Source organism: Globicephala melas, chromosome 1 (genome assembly GCF_963455315.2).
Source record: "Globicephala melas chromosome 1, mGloMel1.2, whole genome shotgun sequence".
In the NCBI taxonomy this organism is placed as follows: domain Eukaryota; kingdom Metazoa; phylum Chordata; class Mammalia; order Artiodactyla; family Delphinidae; genus Globicephala; species Globicephala melas.
The window spans coordinates 49359760-49380805 of record NC_083314.1 but is presented as its reverse complement, the minus strand read 5'-3'; the positions used below and the strand labels follow the sequence as shown (position 1 = coordinate 49380805).

General features: G+C 43.3%; 1 pseudogene; it reads right to left on the bottom strand.

The window, feature by feature from the left end:
- Positions 1-4872: 4872 nt before the first annotated feature.
- Positions 4873-21046, bottom strand: part of LOC115847605 (guanylate kinase pseudogene) — a 29235-nt pseudogene continuing 13061 nt past the window's right edge.

The following is a 21046-nucleotide window of genomic DNA, read 5'->3' as shown; positions in this document are numbered from 1 at the left end:
TTTGAACCAAAAACCCTGTTGGCTTCAAGAAAACCAACATACTAAGTGAATTCTTGTTATAATCTTTACTTTCTTAGACACTTCAGATGGGCCCAGCTGCTTCCAGGAAGGTTTTTGAAACGGTCATCCAAGGGGTATGGTCATTGTTGATTTTGTTTTGAACTCTCAACCACAAGAGGCTATAACGTCTGTCATTAATGGCCTTATCATATTGACGCAGGGCCGTGTACTAACCAAGATAGAGAAAGCCATGGTGTGCACTACAGGCTGGAACACTCAATTTAGAGTTAGCAGAGTCCTGGATCTGGTACTAATTAACTCTGTAACTTCAGACAAATCATCTAACCTTGCTGCTTCTCACTTTCTTTATAAAAATCTTTAAAATGATGTAACTCTTCCTTTATAGATTTTTGTGAAATTCAGATGATATAATGTTTCTTAAAATTCCAGAGCATCTGCAAACCTTTAAACATTTCATAAATATGAAGTATTATAATCCTTCCAGTCTAAGAATCTGGGATCCCTCACGCCAGTCATGGGTGGCCTGTGAATGGGTCACCTCCATTCCAATGGCCCACCCATCAGTAAAAGGGCAGCTTCCTGCCAACCAGTCCTCTCTCTTCATTTTGCTGCAAGACAGTCTCCTCCAGCCAACATTTCACCTTTAGGCTTCTTCTGGTGAAAGTTAGTCACCAGTCCCTGTGTCCCTCGAACTTCCAGAGACACAGGTTAAGACATCCAAATGATTCTTGTGAAGCTCCCTCACTTTGTTTAAGGTGAGAGGATGTTTCCTGTGGCAGAGTAGGGATGGGATGAGCTGTGGAACACAGCAACAGGACCACTCTCTATAAAGAAGCCCTTGCTCTGGCCTCTTAAACCTCCCAAAAGATGTTTTCTAGCTTCTCTGCCATAGCCTGAAGGTGGGTAATGAGCTGTTACTGGCAGAGGCATTTCACAATGTGTTTGTATGCCCTGCTTAGCTAGGCGATTTAGCACTTCCTTTTAGAATGTACCAACTTAGGACCTACCATAGTATTCTTAGCCTTTGCAAGCTTGAGGTAATAGGGAAAGTAATTTTCTGTACAAACTAAAACTCACCTATAATTCCACTAATTTTTACCCCTCCTTTGGAAGTGTAGAGAATAAAGAGTGAAAGTCTCCTTCCCTCCTCTCCTCTTTACCAGTTTGGTGTGTACCTTTTAAAATTGTCTTTTGTGCTTATACAAATCTGAAAAATAGGTAGATAGATGATAGATAGATAGATGATTTTAAAACATAGCTGCAAAATTTTTGACATTGTTCCCATCTAGAGGTAGAATTTATATTCTCTTCCCTTGAATTGAGGCAGGCTTCTCACTGTTTTGACCCATGGAATACAGTGGAGATGAAGCTATATGACTTCTGTGGTTAGGTCACTAAAGACCATGGAACTTCCTCCTTGCTCCCGGAAGACAGTAGCCCTTGAAGCACTGAGCCACCACAGAAGTCTGACTGAGGCCATGATGTTGAGGAGGCCACACATAGGTCCCCTGGTCAACAGTGCCACCTGAATCTGTCCTTCTGCATTGCAGCCTAGGTGTCAGACGTGCAAGTAGAGAAGCACCTTAGGAGTACGTCTTCCAACTCCAGCTGTTCCCATCCCAGTTACTCAAGTCAAACCGGCTCTAGAATCACAGGGCAGAGAAAAACCAACCCTGCATGCTCTGTTGGAACTCCTGACCCACGGAATCTGTGAGCATAATAAAATTGTGGTTGTTTTAGGCCATTAAGTTTTGGGGTGGCTTGTTATTACATGGTGATAGGTAACAGGAACAGACAGAGACATTCATGTCAGAAAGTTCCTTTAACTGCGAATGGTGAGGATGGAGCAGATAGGGGCAAGATCGGAAGCAGGGAAACAAGGTATGGGGCTTTTGCAGTAATCCACATGAGAGATAGGGCTAAAGTAAGGAAGTAGTGGTAGTAGGAAGGAGAGGCAGGGCCCAACGGGGAAGTACTCAGGCTCAACAGTTCAGGCCCACTGGCCAGTGTCAAGAGTACAAAGTGTTAAGAGACAGGAAAAGAAGGTGTCGGGCAGGTGCCCTTGTATGTACTGTAAAGGTATGTCTCCTTGGGCATGTCTCAGCTTTTTTCTCTGTGCGTATAATCAGCTTTCTTACCCCAGGCTGTGATTACATGGTTTAGTTCCACAAACGGGGGACCCTGAATGTTAGCCTACGGATTACATTAATCTATTTTGTTTCATCTTCCGTGTTACTTAAAAGCATCTTAAGAAAATATATGCAAAGTCATGTATGAATTAGCAGAGTCTTGTCATCTTTTTCAGCTGAGCCCTGGTACCCTGTCAGTGAACAAAGAAGCCCTGGGTGAGCAGGGTCAGTATACAGCAATCAGTCTCCGAGGGACCAAGCTCCCTGCAACAGGGCAGTGAGGTGAGCGTACAGAACTACAGAAAGACAGAGAAAAATCACTCCCAGCTACCTCACTAACACGTTTCAGGATATACTAGGTCCAGATTGTAGAACAGTATGTGAGTAGGAATAGTTTACATTCTAAAAAAGATACACACATGTGTGAATATGGGCTTAGACAAAGACTGGAAGCATACATGCCGAAATGGTAAAGGTTAGTATCTCTGGAGGTAGAATTACTTCTGTTTTTGTTGGTTTGCTTGTCTGTTGGGTCCTTTGTGCTTTTTTATGTTTTCCAAGTTTCCTGTATACATATTACTTCTGTAATTCTGAAATTTTTTAATTCTGAAAATTAAAAAAAAAGACAAACAAACTTTTAAGTTAAAAATCAGTGGACCGGGGCTTCCCTGGTGGCGCAGTGGTTGAGAGTCCGCCTGCCGATGCAGGGGACACGGGTTCGTGCCCCAGTCCGGGAAGATCCCGCATGCCGCGGAGCGGCTGGGCTCGTGAGCCATGGCCGCTGGGCCTGCGCATCCAGAGCCTTTGCTCCGCAACGGGAGAGGCCACAACAGTGAGAGGTCCGCGTACCAAAAAAAAAAAAAAAAAAATCAGTGGGCCGGGGACTTCTCTGGTGACGCAGTGGTTAAGACTCTGTTCTCCCAATGCAGGGGGCCTGGGTTCGATCCCTGGTCTGGGAACTAGATCCCACATGCATGCTACAACTAAGGAGCTAGCATGCTGCAACTAAGGAGCCAGTGCAACCAAATAATTATAAATATGTTTTAAAAAATCAGTAGGCCCTCAGAATTTCATTCACTTTGCCCATCCTTATCAGTGGTAGTGTTTCCTGCACGTTCCCTCTTAGATCAGCCTACTAATTTTCACCTTATTAGACTAGGAGACCACAAAAACAAACTACTGTACACACAAAGTTTAGGGACCTTCTGATTCTCCCTTTCAGGAATCTTTTCTATACCTTTCTCTAACACTCATCCCTTTCTCCAAGTGCTCAGGACAGCCTCTGGGTCTCCCCTAATCCTCTCTACAGTGCCAGGTCTGTGGTCTTTAGTAACCATGTCTGTGTCCCCAAAACCTCCTCTCTCTGGCATCTTCTGTATTCTCCCATTCCCTACCCTCCATCCAAGTGCCTACTTTCCAAGTAGCTCTCAGTTAGATGTCGGAAACAGTCAATAAATATTAAGCTAATTCGCAAAATTTAAATAGCTAATAGCTTCATACTCACGGGTTTTAAAAGAGGTTGCCTAGTTAATGTTACCGAGTCTCTAACTGGGGATACTAAAGCTTTAGTCAAATGCAGATTTTCATGCTCCCATTAAATCCATGGGCAGGCAGGTCACAACCTCTCTTAGCTAAGCAAGGAAGTTTTCCTGTAGCCAGGCGCCATCCCCATTACTATCAGATAGAGCAGCAACTAATTCAGTCATGTTGATGGATGCCGAGATGGTGCCCAGACTCGTCCACAATCGGAGCTACAGAACTAGAGGGTGAGAAACTAATTTCCTCCTGGCCTGAAGTGCTCCAGGTCACCTCTGGTTACAGGGAAAATGCCATGAGTCACTGTGTCTCCTGAGCCAGTTCATCCAGAGTGTTGTGCACAGCTAAGCCACCAATAACAATAGGTGTACGCAGAATGCGTGTTGTTTCACCCCATTAGTTCCAAAGCTCTAACTCTAATTTCCCAGAAGAAAGGTTAGGGAAACTGCAAAATGTGGCAGTTACAAAAAGCACTTCAATCCAATACCCAACAGGGGAAAAAATGCCGAGAAACTTATGAACTTCAGTCACTGAGCCAACCCAAAACAAGGTTGTACCTGCCCAAGAGTATCCCTTCCCTGGGGGAACTTTACATGGTTGCCAGGGTTCTCTGTAGAGCTAGAGGTGAGGAATTTTTGTTGTTGTGTTTTTATGCCAAGGTTTCATTTATTAAACAAAGATGTATAAGTGCCTACTATGTGTCAGGTGTTGTGCCGGGCACCTTCGCTTCAAATCTGAATGTGGATCAGTCCCTGCTCTGAAGGAAGCTACAATCCAACTAGGGGGTGGCAGCAGGGATTGGCGCAAATGATGAAACAAACAGAAATAAAATAAATTAAGCCCTATAAGAGAGTATAGGAGAAGAGAGATGAGAGCAGAGGTGAGACAGAGCTGGGAGTGGGGATCCCGTGGATACGAGGCAAGCTGGGTTGGGGCCGGGGAGGGAGTCGAGGGGGGAAGGGGTGTGAGGAGAAGAGGGTGAGGGGAGAAGGGTGGAGGGTTGGGGGGTGGTAAGGTCCTTCAACAACCACAGCGGGGTAGCGAGGGGGATGGGCAGCACCCGCACCCCAAGGCGCTAGCCGAGGCGAGCAGAGCCACCCTGGCCCGCAGGGGTTGGATGCCAGGCCCCAGGCCCCGGGGGGGGGGGTGGGTAGGCGTGGTGGGGGGACAGAGCTGGCAGACCTCCTCAGGAGGGGCCAGTTCCTTCAACCTTCTTCATTTCTTCGGAGAGCGCCTCCTTCAGGGCCCAGTAGGCCTTGTCCAGGCTGTCGTTGCCCATGATCAGGTCAAACAGGCCGGGCTCCTTGCTGCTCTCCTTGCTGCTCTCCAGGTTTCAGGTCGGCCCGGCTCTGCCCTGTGTCTGTGTTCCGCTGCTCCAGGCGGTCCAGCGAGGGCAACCGCAGGAAGATGCAGATGGGTCGCAGGTCAGTCTTCCCGATGTTGTGCACGCTCTGTAGGACTATGTCCAACAAGCAGATGCGGTTCACGGCTTGCACCGTCCTCACGGCCGCTTTGCTGGTCCCATACAGATTCCCTGAGACCCCGGTGTGCTCCATGAAATTCCAGCGAAAGACACAGTTCCAACCCTAGATTTTTATATCAGCTTATTTTTCTTTTGTTTCTTGTTTAACTCTTTTTCCAGTAGTTGTTTCATAATCTACTTCCAAAGAGATTCAGAGGAAGCAACTAATGCATCTGTTTAACTGATCCAGTTTAAATGATTATGAAAAAGTTGGAAACGAAAAGCTACATTTCAACTTTATTTCCTCAGTTAGCCTGATAATTGGGAGATAAGTATAGAATATGCCACATCCACTCCAAAGTATATTTACAGGAAAAATGCCAGAGGTCTGGCTCCCTATTCATTTTCTCTAAGAGTTTCCAGATGCCCTAGATGCACCTAAAATATACAATTTTATATGGCAAACTACTCATGTATTCCTTCTAAACTAATTTTTTAAATTATAAACATAAAATATATGCTTATGAGTTAAAATAAAAGTACAGAAGGGAATAACAGTTGCTCCCCAGAAGTAATTACCATCCAAAGCTTTGCAAATCTCTTTCCAATATACATATTAGAACAAGAAGATTGTATTGCAGATTATGGCCTCTCCAGAATTTCTATTGGGTTGGCCAAAATGTTAGTTTGGTTTATTCAGTAAGATAGCTCTAGCAGCACTTAGCTGTCTTTAACTTCATTTGAAACAATTTTGTTAGATGTGAAAGCTGTCATATCAGCAAGCATTTAAAAAAAGACATCAAAATGGTTGGATTTTTGTGTAGCCATTTTAATATTGAAGATGGAAGGAAAAAGCAACATTTTCAGCATATTATGCTTTATTATTTCAAGAAAGGTAAAAACGCAACTGAAAGGTAAAAAAAGATTTGTGCAGTGTATGGAGAAGGTGCTGTGACTGATCGAACATGTCAAAAGTGGTTTGTGAAGTTTCATGATGCAGATCTCTTGCTGGACGATGCTCCACGGTGGGGTAGACCAGTTGAAGTTGATAGCGATCAAATCGAGACATTAATTGAGAACAGTCAACATTATACCATGCAGGAGATAGCCGACATACTCAAAACATCCAACTCAAGCACTGAAAATAATTTGCACCAGCTTGGTTATGTTCATCGCTTTGATGTTTGGGTTCCACATAAGTTAAGAGAAAAAAACCTTCTTGACTATATTTCCTCATGCAATTCTCTACTAAACGTAACAAAAACGTTCCGTTTTTCAAACAAATTGTGAATGGGGGTTGAAAAGTGGAAACTGTACAATAATGTGGAAGAGAAGAGATCATGGGGCAAGCGAAATGAACCACGACCAACCACACCAAAGGCCAGTCGTCTTCCAAAGAATGTGGTGTTGTGTATATAGTGGGACTGGAAGGGAGTCTTCTATTCCAGCTCCTTTTGGAAAATGAAACGATTAATTCCAACAAGTACTGCTCCCAATTAGACCAACTGAAAGCAGCACTCAACGAAAAGCTTCCAGAATTAGTCAAAGAAAATGCATAATTTTCCATCAGGATAATGCAAGACCACATGTTTCTTTGACGACTAGGCAAAACTGTTAACAGCTTGGCTGGGAAGTTCTGATTCATCCGCCATATTCACCAGACATTGCACCTTTGGATTTCCATTTATTTAGGTCTTTACAAAATTCCCTTAATGGAAAAAATTTCAATTCCCTGGAAGACTGTAAAAGTCACCTGGAACAGTTCTTTGCTCAAAAAGATTAAAAGTTTTGGGAAGATGGAATTATGAAATTGCCTGAAAAATGGCAGAAGGTAGGGGAACAAAAGGGTGAATACATTGTTCAATAAACTTCTTGGTGAAAATGAAAAATGTGTCTTCCATTTTTACTTAAAAAGCAAAGGCACTTTCTGGCCAACACAGTATATTGGAGAGGATGTGTCTGTGTGTGTTTGGGGGGAGGGGGCCGCAATCTGGTTAAATGGAAAGGCTAGGAGAGAAGCTTCATTTGCATAGTAAGCAGTTAGTGTTTAGGCTGACGTTGATTTGGCCTGGTTTGGGGGGGTGGCAGTGGGAACTGGAGGAGATTATGAGAGAACCTCATCTGAACCTACTCAGAGCCAGCCATAGCAAGCACTGCCACATATATATTTCCACAACTTGCTTTTTTTATTTAAAAATAGGTCGTAAGGGACTTCCCTGGTGGCCCAGTGGTAAAGAATCTGCCTTCCAATGCAGGGGACGCGGGTTCGATCCCTGGTCAGGGAACTGAGATTCCACATGCCGCGGGGCAACTAAGCCTGCGCGCCTCAACGAGAGAGCCCGTATGCCGCAAACTACAGAGCCCATGAGCTCTGAAGCCCGCGCACCACAACCAGAGAGAAGCCCATGCTCCTCAACGAAAGATCCGGCGTGCCGCAACGGAAGATCCCACGTACCGCAACTAAGACCCTATGCAGCCAAAAATTAAAATAAATAAATAATAAATCTCTAAAAACTAAAAATAGGTCATGAATATTTCATCATCTCATCAACACATATAGATCTACCACCTTATTTTATAATAATTACATAGGACTCCGTTGTGTTTAACTAGACTACTGATAAACATTTAGATCTTTTCCAATTTTCACTAAGCATTCTTGTGTATGTGTGTGTGTGTGTGTGTGTGCGCATGATCTGTATGTACATAATCTGCTCATAACATGAGAATTTCTATAGAATAGATTCAAAGAAGGGAAATTTCTAGGATGAAGGGTATGTGCACTTTCAATTTTGACAGAAAACTGCCACTGTTTAATATACAATTAATATACTGTTCAGTGTACAGTTGTTACATGACCCTACTTCCATTGTGCTGGCAGAATACTGTCTTATATGATTAACAGTGATCATGTAATTTAGTGTCCAAGCCAGAACACTTTCGAGAGAGAAAGGGGATGCTATTAATAATTATATTGGCCCCACGGGCATAGACCAGGACTATCCTGGGCAACCTGGGACATTTAGTCACCCTAATAATTATTAACCTAAACGTTATTAATGAGAATAATTGCTGAAAACTTAAGACAGTTTCACAGACAGCTTAAGAAGTTTCCATTGTCCTCCTTTTATCCCTCCGAAACTTACTTTATTACTCCCACAGTTTTACACTGAGAGAGTGTAGAAAACTTCCAGCAGCCTGCTTGTCAGATCTTGTCTTAATGACAGCAAACCAAAGATTTAGGGGAAAGGAAAAAGAATTAGCTTCTAAATATTTTGCACTATTAAACTTTTCATTTGAAAAATGAAGATTCCCAAACCAGGAATCAAAGCAAAATATCTCAGGGAATAAAGAAATAATATGGAGGGAAGGGGGAAAAAAAGTGTTTTGAAAAATACTAGTAAAACATTATTACAAAACATTTGCTTCCTGTAAGTCCAGCCTCAGGATTCCCTGACAAGCCTCAAAGCTATGTAAAAACATGAAAAAGAACATAGCATATTCAGTTTTCTGACGCCTATGACTTGGGTTCCAGAAGGCTAAATTTCAGGTAATCCCTGGACCAATGTTGATATTTATGGCTCAGCGTGAGAACATATATTCTCTTTTGTGTCCTATAAAATGCTGGCAGGTGTTAGGCTACTTCTTTGGCTCTTTATGGACAGTCCAAGACCTGGAATATTAGACATACAGCCTTCTGTGAGTGTAGTCTATCACATATGTCAGTTCCCATTTCCAAGACAGCTGGGAAAAAACTTATCTCATTCCCAGGCAAGATCAATCTATGGCAAAAATCTGTGTAAGTTCAGGAGATGACTGGCAGGTAGTTCCAGATGGAAAAAGAGAGCCCATCACATGCCTTGTACATGTGTTCCCATCCCTCCAGCAGTGCCCTTTGTTAGTCATTAAGGATTACATTCCTTTTTCTGCCTGTTATCCCAGGCTCAGGAAGAAAGCCCCTGACGGGTTAATTGCCCAGCATACTGACTCATCTGTCTTGTGTTTCTCACTAAATGAGAGGCATTAACAGATCAGTGCTGAGGTGTTGGGAAGTATGTTTCTAGCTAGTGGCAAGCTGTTGAAATGCCTCAGAGCCTTACAATACACTACCTGGAGGCAACCCCATGAGAGGGTATTTTTCAAAACGTTCCTCATTTCACCTCTGGTCCATTGGCTGCTAATTTGAAAAGTGGATGTAATGGCTTAATTTTTTTTTAAGGCTGAATGTTACAACAACATATTGTGTAATAGGAACAACTATTAAGCTATGCTGATTTTTTTCAGTATATAGCACTTAGCCCCACTTTCTCACCCAGGCTTTGTTTTGATTAAGGCAGGCATTGGCAAAACATTTGAAATTCATTCTGTTTCTGTGAAATGGATGTTTTCCTTTGTCAAAAGCTATCTGAAAGCTGAGATCAATGTATAGATACTGACAAAGAATGATAGCTGTTTGTTTGTCCAAAACAAACAATAATTGCCAAACAGTATGTACGGCAGATCTCACTTAAGGAAAAATATGTATAAATATAGTATGTGTTGGTATATGAATGAGGAAATTTGAAAGACTCTGTACCACATTATTAATAGCTGTTACGTCTGGGGGTGGGATTGCCAGGGCTTTTTCTTCCTAAGACATCTGTATGATTTGCCTTTTATACAATAAGCATCTGTTACTTTTCCAATCCAAAAGAGAAAGGGGATGCAAAAATAAAGTTACTCACAAGGATTGAACTGATTTCTTAGCCCTACAATCAAATGGGCTGAGTTGACCAAAAGCAAACATAAGCAGGAATGACCAGTTCATAATGTGGAAGGCAGCATTATTATATATTAATAAACATTATCTATATGCTTCTAAGGCCAGAAGAAAAGGACAAATGCTAGAGAGACAGAATTTTCTATTATTCATTAAAAATATACTTATTTTGGGCTTCCCTGGTGGCACAGTGGTTGAGAGTCCTCCTGCCGATGCAGGGGACACAGGTTCGTGTCCTGGTCCGGGAAGATCCCACATGCCGTGGAGCGGCTGGGCCCGTGAGCTATGGCCGTTGAGCCTGCGTGTCTGGAGCCTGTGCTCCGCAGCGGGAGAGGCCACAGCAGTGAGAGGCCTGCATACAGCAAAAAAAAAAAAAAAAAAAAAAAAATATATATATATATACACTTGTTTTAAAAATAAGCAAATTTATTTCTTAATCTGCTTAGAAAACTTTTTCAGACGTGTAGAATTATTTTAGAAGAGTACTCATTTTGGTTATATAATTTGAACTCTCAGTTTAGGAAAATGTTCAGCTAACATATGTCAGATGTTAGCTGGTAGTGACTGATGGCAAGTTACTGATACATAGTTCAATTATATCAGATCTAACACACCATTTTGTGAGTCATCCCAGTGTGGTGCAGTGGAAAGTACATAGTTTTTGGAGATTCAACCTGGATTCAAGTCTCCCCTCCCCCACTATACTTATGATTTGATCTTGAATAAGTTACTTAACTCCCTAGATCCTCAGTTTTCTGAATTAAATGTATTTTGTAACAATAACTACTGAGGTAGCGTGGTTATAAGGCTTAAACAAAATAATCTGTAAACTGCATTTTATAACCTGTAAAAAATGCTCTAGCCTATAGCAGGCACTGACTACTGAGTGAATGAATGAATGAATGAATGAGAGAATATTATTCTAGACTTTGTTAAGTGTCCCTACCAAAATAAGGGAGAGAGACTCATTCTAGTTCCTTCAGATGTGGAGTTTTTTTAAGAATAAAAGTGACTCTTATGATTTAGAAAAAGAAAAAAGTAAACAATAGTTGAAAGAAGGCTCTAGATTTAGAATAACGCTGCAAAATTCTGAAATTGCCACACACACACGCACACACACACAATTACCCCCAGCACCTATCATCTTTTAAGGCTATCTCAAGTGTCACAGCCGTTGTGAAGCCTTTGCTGACTTCCCAGGCAAAAGCAGGAACTCCCTCCCAAGGAGGGCCTGGGATGCAAAGATTAGCTGTGCCAATGAGATTCTCTTTCAGAGGAATTAAAGCTAACAGAATCGAAAGAATTTGCCAGTTGGACAGAGAAGCCCACTTTCAGTATAAGTTCCCTTAAAGATAGTGCTCCAGATGTGACAGTTCTATGACCCAAGTCTACTCTTGGTGCCCCAGTTAGGGAAGAGGTAAAGTCAGGCATATACTCAAGGATAGTTTAATTTAGTTATCCTATACAGGAATTTGGGGAGTGTGTAAACACCTTAGAGAAAAGTTTAAAATCCCTGTTCTTTTAGAAATAACTTGACCTGACAGCTTGTTTGTAGGCACTCATCATGTTTTCTTTCCTTATCCTGCAGCCCTTTCCGTTCTTGCATTTGCCACATGACACTTCTGACCAACAATGTACACACAAGTAACATTTTGGGGATCTCAGAGCCAAACAGTTCAGATGTGTGTCTGATGACCAGGAGAGAAAGAAGGACCAGAGTTCTAGATTTAGAAGTTAACAGCAAAACTGTTATTTAAAATACACAACAGTAGAAGAAAACGCCTAATGATTGTGAGTGTGGTTAGAAGAGCCTAAAACAAACTTGGTACTGGGCAGTGGAGGAAGAGGAGGAGGAAAAACTCACGAGGGAGTTTTTCAGAGAAGAACCGACGCAGAGACCATTGGTGATTGCTTCCCGAGAGTTTCGTTTGTTGTTTGTTTTTTGCGGTACGCGGGCCTCTCACTGTTGTGGCCTCTCCCGTTGCAGAGCACAGGCTCCGGACGCGCAGGCTCAGCGGCCCTGGCTCACGGGCCCAGCCGCTCCGCGGCATGTGGGATCTTCCCAGACCGGGGCACGAACCCATGTCCCCTGCATCGGGAGGCGGACTCTCAACCACTGTGCCACCAGGGAAGCCCTGCAGTGAGTTTTAAAGTGAAGTTGGACTAAAGAAATAGAGCAGTGCTCACTGATTATCCTTTTAAGGAGACTAACAGAGGAGGAAAATTGTCCAGACAGGCCTGGCATCCTTAATTGCTCCCTCTCCACCCATGGGCAAGGCCACAGGTCCCGTATAAATGGAGGCTAGACTGGGTGTCTGCACCTTGAGAAATCTCTCTGCTCTGGCTCCCTTCCAATTTCCTGCAACTTTTGGCTCTATCTTCCTGTTTCTAGTCATAGATCCTTTAACTCCCATCCACTTTCCCCCTCTCTGCCCAGTGTATTTTGGATTGATGCAGTGTTTGACCATATCTTTTGTTCTCACCCTATTTCACCTGATGCTGCCCTCAGTTCCCTTTTTGTTCCATGTCCTGGGGCTCTACTCCAGCCCCTCCCCATCTGGGTACCCAGACCCTGACTCCTGGCCTCCCTGAGCCTCCCACCTTGTCTAGATTGGAGCAGAACTGGTTCAGAAGGAGAGAGAAAGGCACAACATAGAGGAGGATAAAGTCTAGGAAAGGAGTGTCAGTTGGTTTCACTCTCAGAGAGACTGGGAAAGGAGGAAGAACGAGCAGCAGAGAGCAAAGGTAGGAAAGAGGAGAGAAGCTGAGGAGGGAAGTCTCCTGAGTGAGTACGAGGGGGTAAAGGACATGGGTGGAGGCCTTGACAGAGGAAGGGAAACTTCAGCCAGCCTCTGAGATAAGAGAGAGTAGCTGACGTTAAGGATGGGTGTGGTTAAATTCATAGGCGGTGAGGAATCTGCTCAGGGTGAGGGGTATGGAGGTTGGGCAGGAGGTTGGAACTTGTGAAAGTTTGGATGGTCATTCAGGGGAAAGGGAAAGTGAACAAAGCAAGGAACAGCACTTTAAGTACTGTGAGACCAGCAGAAGCTGGAGACCCAGCGCTTGTAGTGGTGCCTGTGCACCATTGTGTCATTTTCTCCAGAAGTGCTTTAGCCCGTGAAGACCATCTCTTATGAGCCAGGCTGTGCATCAGGCCTGGTGACTAAGGCCAGCATTCCTAGGACCTGGCTTAGTTCTAGCCCAAGGGTCTGATGCATTGTCCTTAAGACACTGGAAGACTCAGAATGAAAGAAACTTAATGTCCTTTCAACTGACCTCTTGGCTCTACAAAGGAAGTGAGTGCCCTGCAGGCAACATATAAGAATTTGACAGGGGACTAGTAGACTATATGGAGAAAATAGTATTTTGCAGGATCAAGGCCAGTCTCCCTACTTGCTGTACACTGACCCTGCCCTGACTGAGCCTCAATGGAGACCCAGCCTGCTGGCCAGTTTTCCTGCTACAACTGGAAATTCTCATGACCCTCGTTGCCCATTTTCCAGAGGAGACTGAGCATATGACTTTCCTGGTCTCTTTGCCACATAGAACAGGGGGAAAGTATCCTGGGTTAAAAACTCTGAGGGTTTCTGAAGCAAGCCATATTTTATGTATGAAGTTTGGTCAAAGGAAGGGTACCCGCTAGGCCATTCACAAGCTCCAGCAGTGTTACCATCTTGTCAGCACTTTGTAGCAGGGCTCTGAGCCTGGCCCATGACCTGCCTGGAACAGTACTACTCTGGGTGTCCTTTCCAACAGACTGCCTAGCCCCTCCATGATGCACTGTCTGAGAATGCTCAGGGGCAAAAGGCACAGCTGTGGTTGTTCCCTGGAATGAAGAACCACTCTGTACAAGGACGCCCTGCGAGGAAACCCACCTCCATCACCGGGAAATCACGTGTTCTCTCAGCCAGGAAGGAAGCCAGACAGGACTGAACGGATCTCCCCTCCTTTCCTTGCTGGTCCCTCTATCCTCCTGGGCATGTTTTGGGCACCCTTGTGGTTACAGGGAGCTAAGGCTCCCTTGCAGTCCAGGCCGTTATAGTCCCAGTGTCAAGGTTCCAATTGCAAAGGACAAAAAAATAAGTGCCGCGCATCCACACGTTCCAAAACCAAGTGCTAAACCACCTGTACAGGAGAGGCTGGCCTATCCATCACCCACCTCTACTCTACGCTCTACCACAAAAGAATGAAGGGAGAGAAGCTGGTGGAGGATTGACTCAGATATGGTGGTGTGATCTTCCCTCATCCATGAGGAATGGGGAATTGGGGTTTCCTCCTCACCTCAGGCCGAGGGAAGGGGATTCAAGGGAACACAGTGTCTGACACATCCTCAGAGCTGGCTAACTAATCTGTGGGACCCAGTGCAAAATACAAATGGGGAGACCCTTGTTCAAAAAGCAGGGTAGGAGCCTCCCTGGTGGCGCAGTGGTTAAGAGTCCGCCTGCCAATGCAGGGGACACGGGTTCGTGCCCCGGTCTGGGAGGATCCCACATGCCGTGGAGCGGCTGGGCCCGTGAGCCATGGCCGCTGAGCCTGCGCATCTGGAGCCTGTGCTCTGCAACAGGAGAGGCCACAGCAGTGAGAGGCCCGCGTACCGCAAAAAAAAAAGCAGGGTAAAATGACATTAAAAGTACTAAATTAAAAAAAATAAGAGGGTGGATTATATCCTTGCTCTCAGAAACACATCCTATTGAAGCAGATCTCAAGGTCTGCTTTGGGCAAAACTTTAGGCCTGGGTCCTTTAAGAATTAAGAGATGAGAAACAGTTATGTGTTTCATTAATTACCTATTGTGTGCCAGGCACCGTGGTAGGCATTTTACATCTGTTATCTTGTTTAACCTTCATGACAATCCTGCAGTTTTCACAGTTGTCCAAGGTCACACAGTTAGTCAGTGGCAGAGACAGGAGGAAGTGGGCCCAGGTCTTCCAGGCTCCAAAGTCTTGGTTCTTTCTATTCTCCTTCAGTGTCTCCCGTGGAAGATGGGAAAGTGTAGAATGCTGGTACTTTGGGGGCATCTACTTGTGCTGGCACTGTGCTTGATGGAGTTGGTCCAGCTCTTTGAGGATGAGCTTCTGCTTCTGGAGGACCCTCTTCCAGGCCCTTCAGATGGGCACATAATCTCCACTGTTTGCTGCAGCAGTCTAGCCGCCAGGCAGAGGAGCTGGAACACTGATGGAGAAGGAAACAGAAATGTCTCTCATTCTCTCAGACATTCTTTTGTTCACTCATGTACAGTGTTTCATTGAGCCCTCCTCTTTTGCACTCCCGAGTTCCCAGGGCAATTGTGACTCTCTCTCTTTCTTTTGACCTTCTTTTTTTCTGTCCAGGGCCAGGAAAATTTAATGAAAAGACAACTGAGAAGTTATGTACATGATGAAAGGAAAATAAGTTATTTCAGAGTTGCATGCTTTCTTAAATGAGATTTCAATATTTTAAACAACAACAGCAAAATGACCTGTCTGGCCAATTATCTTGTTTGTCCAAGAATTATTACTTGACTCAGCCCTAGGTCCATGAAATTAACTGCCATCAGATAAAACAAAAAGGGTCATAACTAAGCAGAAGCTGGGCAATGGGGTTGATGATCCTTTTCTTGTAAGGTTATGATATGATCTCGGAATATGTGTAAACTCATGACTGTATTTAATGGCTTGTCTAAAACATGGTCTGAAAGGCTGGAGCTGCAAGTAACCTTGGCAACAGAGCAAGAAGGGAGGATGACCTATGGTAGAATCCAGATTCTAGAGCTAAATGTTCCATGGTGGTCATCTAGTCTGTCTTGTTTGACAAACAAGGGAACTGAGACATAGAGATGCTAGATGAACTTTTTAATGACCCACAAGTCATTAAGGCAGAGTTGAGCCAGGAAACCAAGTCTCCTGGCTACAAGTTCAGGGCTTTGCCATTACATCATATTATTTTGCCTATGGTTTATTTCTGGAGGTTATTTTTATTTACTAGCTTAATTATGTTTAAATGTTTTTATTTTCATATTTTATTGTTTTAAAAATTATAAAAGTAATATATGCTTATAGTAAAGAAATTCAAAACGTAAGTATATACAGTAAAAATGTGTTTGCCTTTCACTTCTCTCTCCCAAATACATTTTCTCTCCAGAGGAAGGCTCTGTTAACAGACTAATATGTATTTTGGTTGACTCTTTCCTATGCATTTACAAACACATGTATTGTTTCCTTTTTCACAAATGGAAACATGCTATTCATATTGTTTTGAGGTTTGCTTTTTTAATTTAACATTTTTCTGTACCAGTACAAAGATACTTATCTCATTCTCTCTTTGAAATTGAGATATAATTCACATAATATAAAATTCCATCCTTTTAGAGTATATAACTCAATGGTTTTTATTATATTCACCATGTTGGGCAACCATCACCACTGTCTAATTCCAGAATGTTTCCATCACCCAAAAAGAAGTCCTGTATCTATTAGCCGTTAGACCTATTCCCCTGTCCCCTCATTCCCCTGGCGACTATAATCTATTTTCTGTCTCTCTAGGTTTGCTTATTCTGGACATTTCATATAAACGGAATCATGCAAAATATGGCTGTTTGTGTCTTTTTTCACTTAGCATGTTTTCAATGTTCATCCATGTTGTAGCATGTGTCAGAGCCTCATTCCTTTTTAGGGCTGAATAATTTTCCATTGTATGGATAGACCACGTTTTGTTCATCTGTTTATCAGTTCATGATTTGGGTTATTCCTGCTTTTTGACTATCATGGATAATGATAGTCAAAATATTCTGGGTTTGGGTTTGGTTATTCCTGCTTTTTGGGTTATTTGGGTTATTCCTGCTTTTTGACTATCATGGATAATGTTACTATGAATATTCTACATGTTTTGCATGACTAAATGTTTTCAGTTCTCTTGGGCTCATTCTTTTGAATTACTGCATAATATTCTATAATTTGAATTTGCTGTGTAACCATCTCTCCTATTGTTGAACATTCATCTTTCATTCATCTTTTTAAAAAATTACAAATAATGGTGCAATATATATTCCTATGCATATTTCTTTGAGAGAGGCAGCATAGTACTGCAGTGTCACACAGAAGTGAGTGTCTGGATGCCTGCACTGCCACTTATTAATTGTTAACTTAGTCTTTCTGCTTCCGTTTCCTTGCCTGTAAAATGGGATAAGAATAGAACTTACCTCACGGGTTCCAAATGACTAATATAAATAAAGCAGTTAGACAGGGCTTGACACATGGTATTGTTCAATGAATGTTGTTAGTATTGCATGCAAATAGTTTTGTAGGTTAAATTCCTAGAAATAGAGTTTTGGGGTCAAAATATTCATTGTTATAATTTTGAAAGATATTGCTAATTGCCCTCCAATAACATTATACCAGCAAGAATGAGAATGCCTTTTTCCCCACACTTGCTGATTCTGTAAATTATTAAAATTTTGAGGGGTTTTTTTGCGGTACGCAGGCCTCTCACTGTTGTGGCCTCTCCAGTTGCAGAGCACAGGCTCCGGACGTGCAGGCCCAGCGGCCATGGCTCACGGGCCCAGGCGCTCTGCGGCACGTGAGATCATCCCGGACCGGGGCACAAACCCGTGTCCCCCGCATCAGCAGGCAGACTCTCAACCACTGTGCCACCAGGGAAGCCCCAAATTTTGAGTTTTCAGTTTGAATTTTGTCTCTCTCAAAGATAAGAATGTAATATTGTCTCTATAACTTGTATTTCCCTAATTCCAACTGAGATTAAGTATCATTTAGTATATTTATTGGCTACTTATATATCTCTCCTACTATGAAAGGCCTGTTTTTATATCTGCCTGTGTGTTTTGATTTGTAGACTCTCTTTGTACATGGTTACTAACCTTTCGTTACATATTTCAAAAATATTTTCTCTCAGTTTGGTTCTTACCATCTAATTTTGTTAATGATATCTTTTGTCATATTGAAGTTCTGTATTTTTATGAAGTCTAATATATCAATATTTTCCTCTAGAAGCTCTTCCATAGACAATTAAAAGCTCAACCTAGGCTATGGGGAGGAGGAAGGGTAAGCTGTGACAAAGTGAGAGAGTGGCATGGACATATATACACTACCAAACGTAAAATAGATAGCTAGTGGGAAGCAGCCGCATAGCACAGGGAGATCAGCTCGGTGGTTTGTGACCGCCTAGAGGGGTGGGATAGGGAGGGTGGGAGGGAGGGAGACGAAAGAGGGAAGAGATATGGGAACATATGTATATGTATAACTGATTCACTTTGTTATAAAGCAGAAACTAACACACCATTGTAAAGCAATTACACTCCAATAAAGATGTTAAAAAAATAAAATTTTTTTTCATGTCAAACTGCTTCATTACATCTTAAATAACAGTACAGTGAATATAGGATCTATCTTGCATCCAGCTTCCTTGCAGTACACTGACTTTAAAATTAAATACAAAAGGTGAGGGACAGGGTGCAGAGAGCTCTACAGGGGTGCCGAGGGGGGTGGGGGCGGGGTGAGGGGGTGCTTGTCCCACTCTCTGTGGGTCCAGGGCACACGGCACACAGGATGGTGCAAACACAGGATGGAGAAGCCGCTGCTGCCTCTACGGGAGTGCTTGGTGAAGGGGAGGAGGCCTGCGCCGTCCCAACGCCACTGCTCCACACTGGACTCACACAAAACGAGGGATGTCTGCATGTTAGAAAAATGGTCTGCCTCGGTGCAAAAGGCTGGTTCCATGGGAGAGCCGGGCTGTGAGGAATCCACAAAGGGAGGCCGAGTTCTCCATTCCCTGTACCACCCCGCCCCAACCCCCAATTCCAACAGCAATCGTTTGGAACAGGACTTGTTTTTAAAGGAATAAAGAAAACAGTGAATATCCCGCTAGGTGAGTGTGTAGAGCTGCTGACTGCATGGCTTCCGATGCGATGCGTGTGCACAGAGGAGCAATGGTTACAGCTTTAAAGAGGTTATTTCTGAAAAGAAAGAGAACATCTAAGGACTGAGTCCTATATGCACTTTTGAGCATTTCTACAGCATGCGATTCTAAGAGTAAACCCACCCGATATGGCAAACGATCAAATTTTTTAAAATTTAACTTTGAAAGTTTGAGATCATTATTTTCAAAACATTGATTTGTACATTGTTTCATACACAAATAACTGACTGACTATCCAAGCACAGAACGGGCACCTCGCTTGAGAGCAGAGGCTCCTGACCGTCAAGAGTGGGGCACAGGGTAGTGTCGCGCGGTTGTTGTTGTATAAACTTCCCTCAAACTTCACAAGGAGACCCAGGGTGAGATTAAAAACTGAACTGAGAAGGTAGAGAGGGTGGATTGGGGAGCAAAGGTGCCTAACTGGTGTTCACTGTTCGTCCACGGCATGTGCTCTGTTCCTGGCTTCTCAGCAGCAAACTTCTATGCCGTGTGTGCACACAACGATCATGTGACACGAGACGAAAAGTAAAAAAACTAGGGACTAGATGTACATCATTAACAATTCCAGAGAGGCTGCACTAGACCCTCTTTCTCTGTTTAACTACTGAACAGAAAGGGATATATTTTAAGAAGGAAATATGAATGTCTGCAAAATCCTGTTTACAAACACAGTCTGAAACTTAGAATCAATTACAAGATGAAGTCCTCAACTTGTTTTCCATGAACATCACAAAACAGGATCACTGATCTAGAATTCAAAGAAACTAGTCAAAAAGTGTGTCTGTCTTACAATTACACTCAAGTTTACCTTCTGGTTAACATTAAAAAAAATTTTTTTTTAATAAATAAAAGCTCAACCTGGAGATGATACAAATTACTCCCACTCATTAATCAGAACTGGTCACACAGCCCCACCTAACCACAGAGGGACCAGGGAGTAGAATCCCAGCCCAAGCCCAGAAGATGAAGAGCAGCCTGGATAACTACCACAGTGGTCTAAGTCAGAAATAGACTGACAGAAATGAGGAAAGGACGAAAGAGTGGTAAGGGAAGTGTTAACAGGCCTCCAAATGTTGGGAGAGAAGACTGTGACCAAGAAGTGCAGAATTAATTCCAGGTGAGTTAGGAAGATGGGGTTTCAGGAAGTTGTTTCATGTGAAGTAAGCCTGGAATAGGATTCCAAGAGGGCCACATTTTCTGAAAAAGCTGAGAGTTCTTAGCGTTCAAAGAGTGAGCAGAGGAATACTGATTTTGCTCATCGGCCCTCGATTTCATCCTGATGTGAGGAGTTTATATAGATCATCCGAATATTAAGTCACCAAGCCAGAGGGTATTTGGAATGCGTCTGGGGAATGGCAGAGCTGCCTGTTCTTGAATAAATGCCTGCCCAACCCCCATCCTCTGTAAGCGCTCTTAGTATGTGTGCGTGCACTTCCGTGAGCGGAAAATCAATACCTTTTTGGACAGATGGAAATTGAGCTATGTCAAGGCATACATGCATTGTCTGATAGCATCTTTCTGCCAGGAATCTAATATTATTGATCAAATTTCCCTAGCAGAGCATCTGTGCAATATCGAATGGCAAGACAGGGTAATGGTAGGAATGTCGGCTATATATTTTTCTGAAATGTCGCCTTTGACTAAAAAAATCAAAGCTGGAGATTTTCATGCAGGGCACTGCCTCTCCTGATGAGTGTCCTAATCTTCTTTGAATTTTCTGGCAGGGGTCAGGAACAACACACTCTCCTGTTTCTGTGGCTCACCTGCTCCTCACGGCGGGTGAGAAATGATTTTCTCAGTTGAAACACCCCTGTCAAAGGCAGGGTTCTTCCTCCTCCTCTCCTTTGCCTCCGCCTATTCCCCTCCTTTCTTTGAGCCAAAGCAACATTCCTTTTCCCCCCCAGTAACAGCAGCAAATGTGTCGGGTGGCTATTCGGCTGAAGCTCTATTTAGCTACAGAAGTTGTACCTTTGCATCGTGCATCGTGCACAGGTTGTTTGGATTGTTGTTAATAAGGTTTGTTATTATTGTTGTTGTTTATAGGTCAGAGTGATGATGGGATAAAAGGAGGACGGGCTCTCCGCTTGGCTTTTTAGGACATGCTCATTCCTAGCTCGGAACGATGACACACAAGCACAGGGGTATTGGCTGCTGACACTGTTCATCGTGGATGCACCTGCCTTCAGCTGCTAAAGAGGAAGGGACACACAGAAGCAGAGAAGAGGATGTG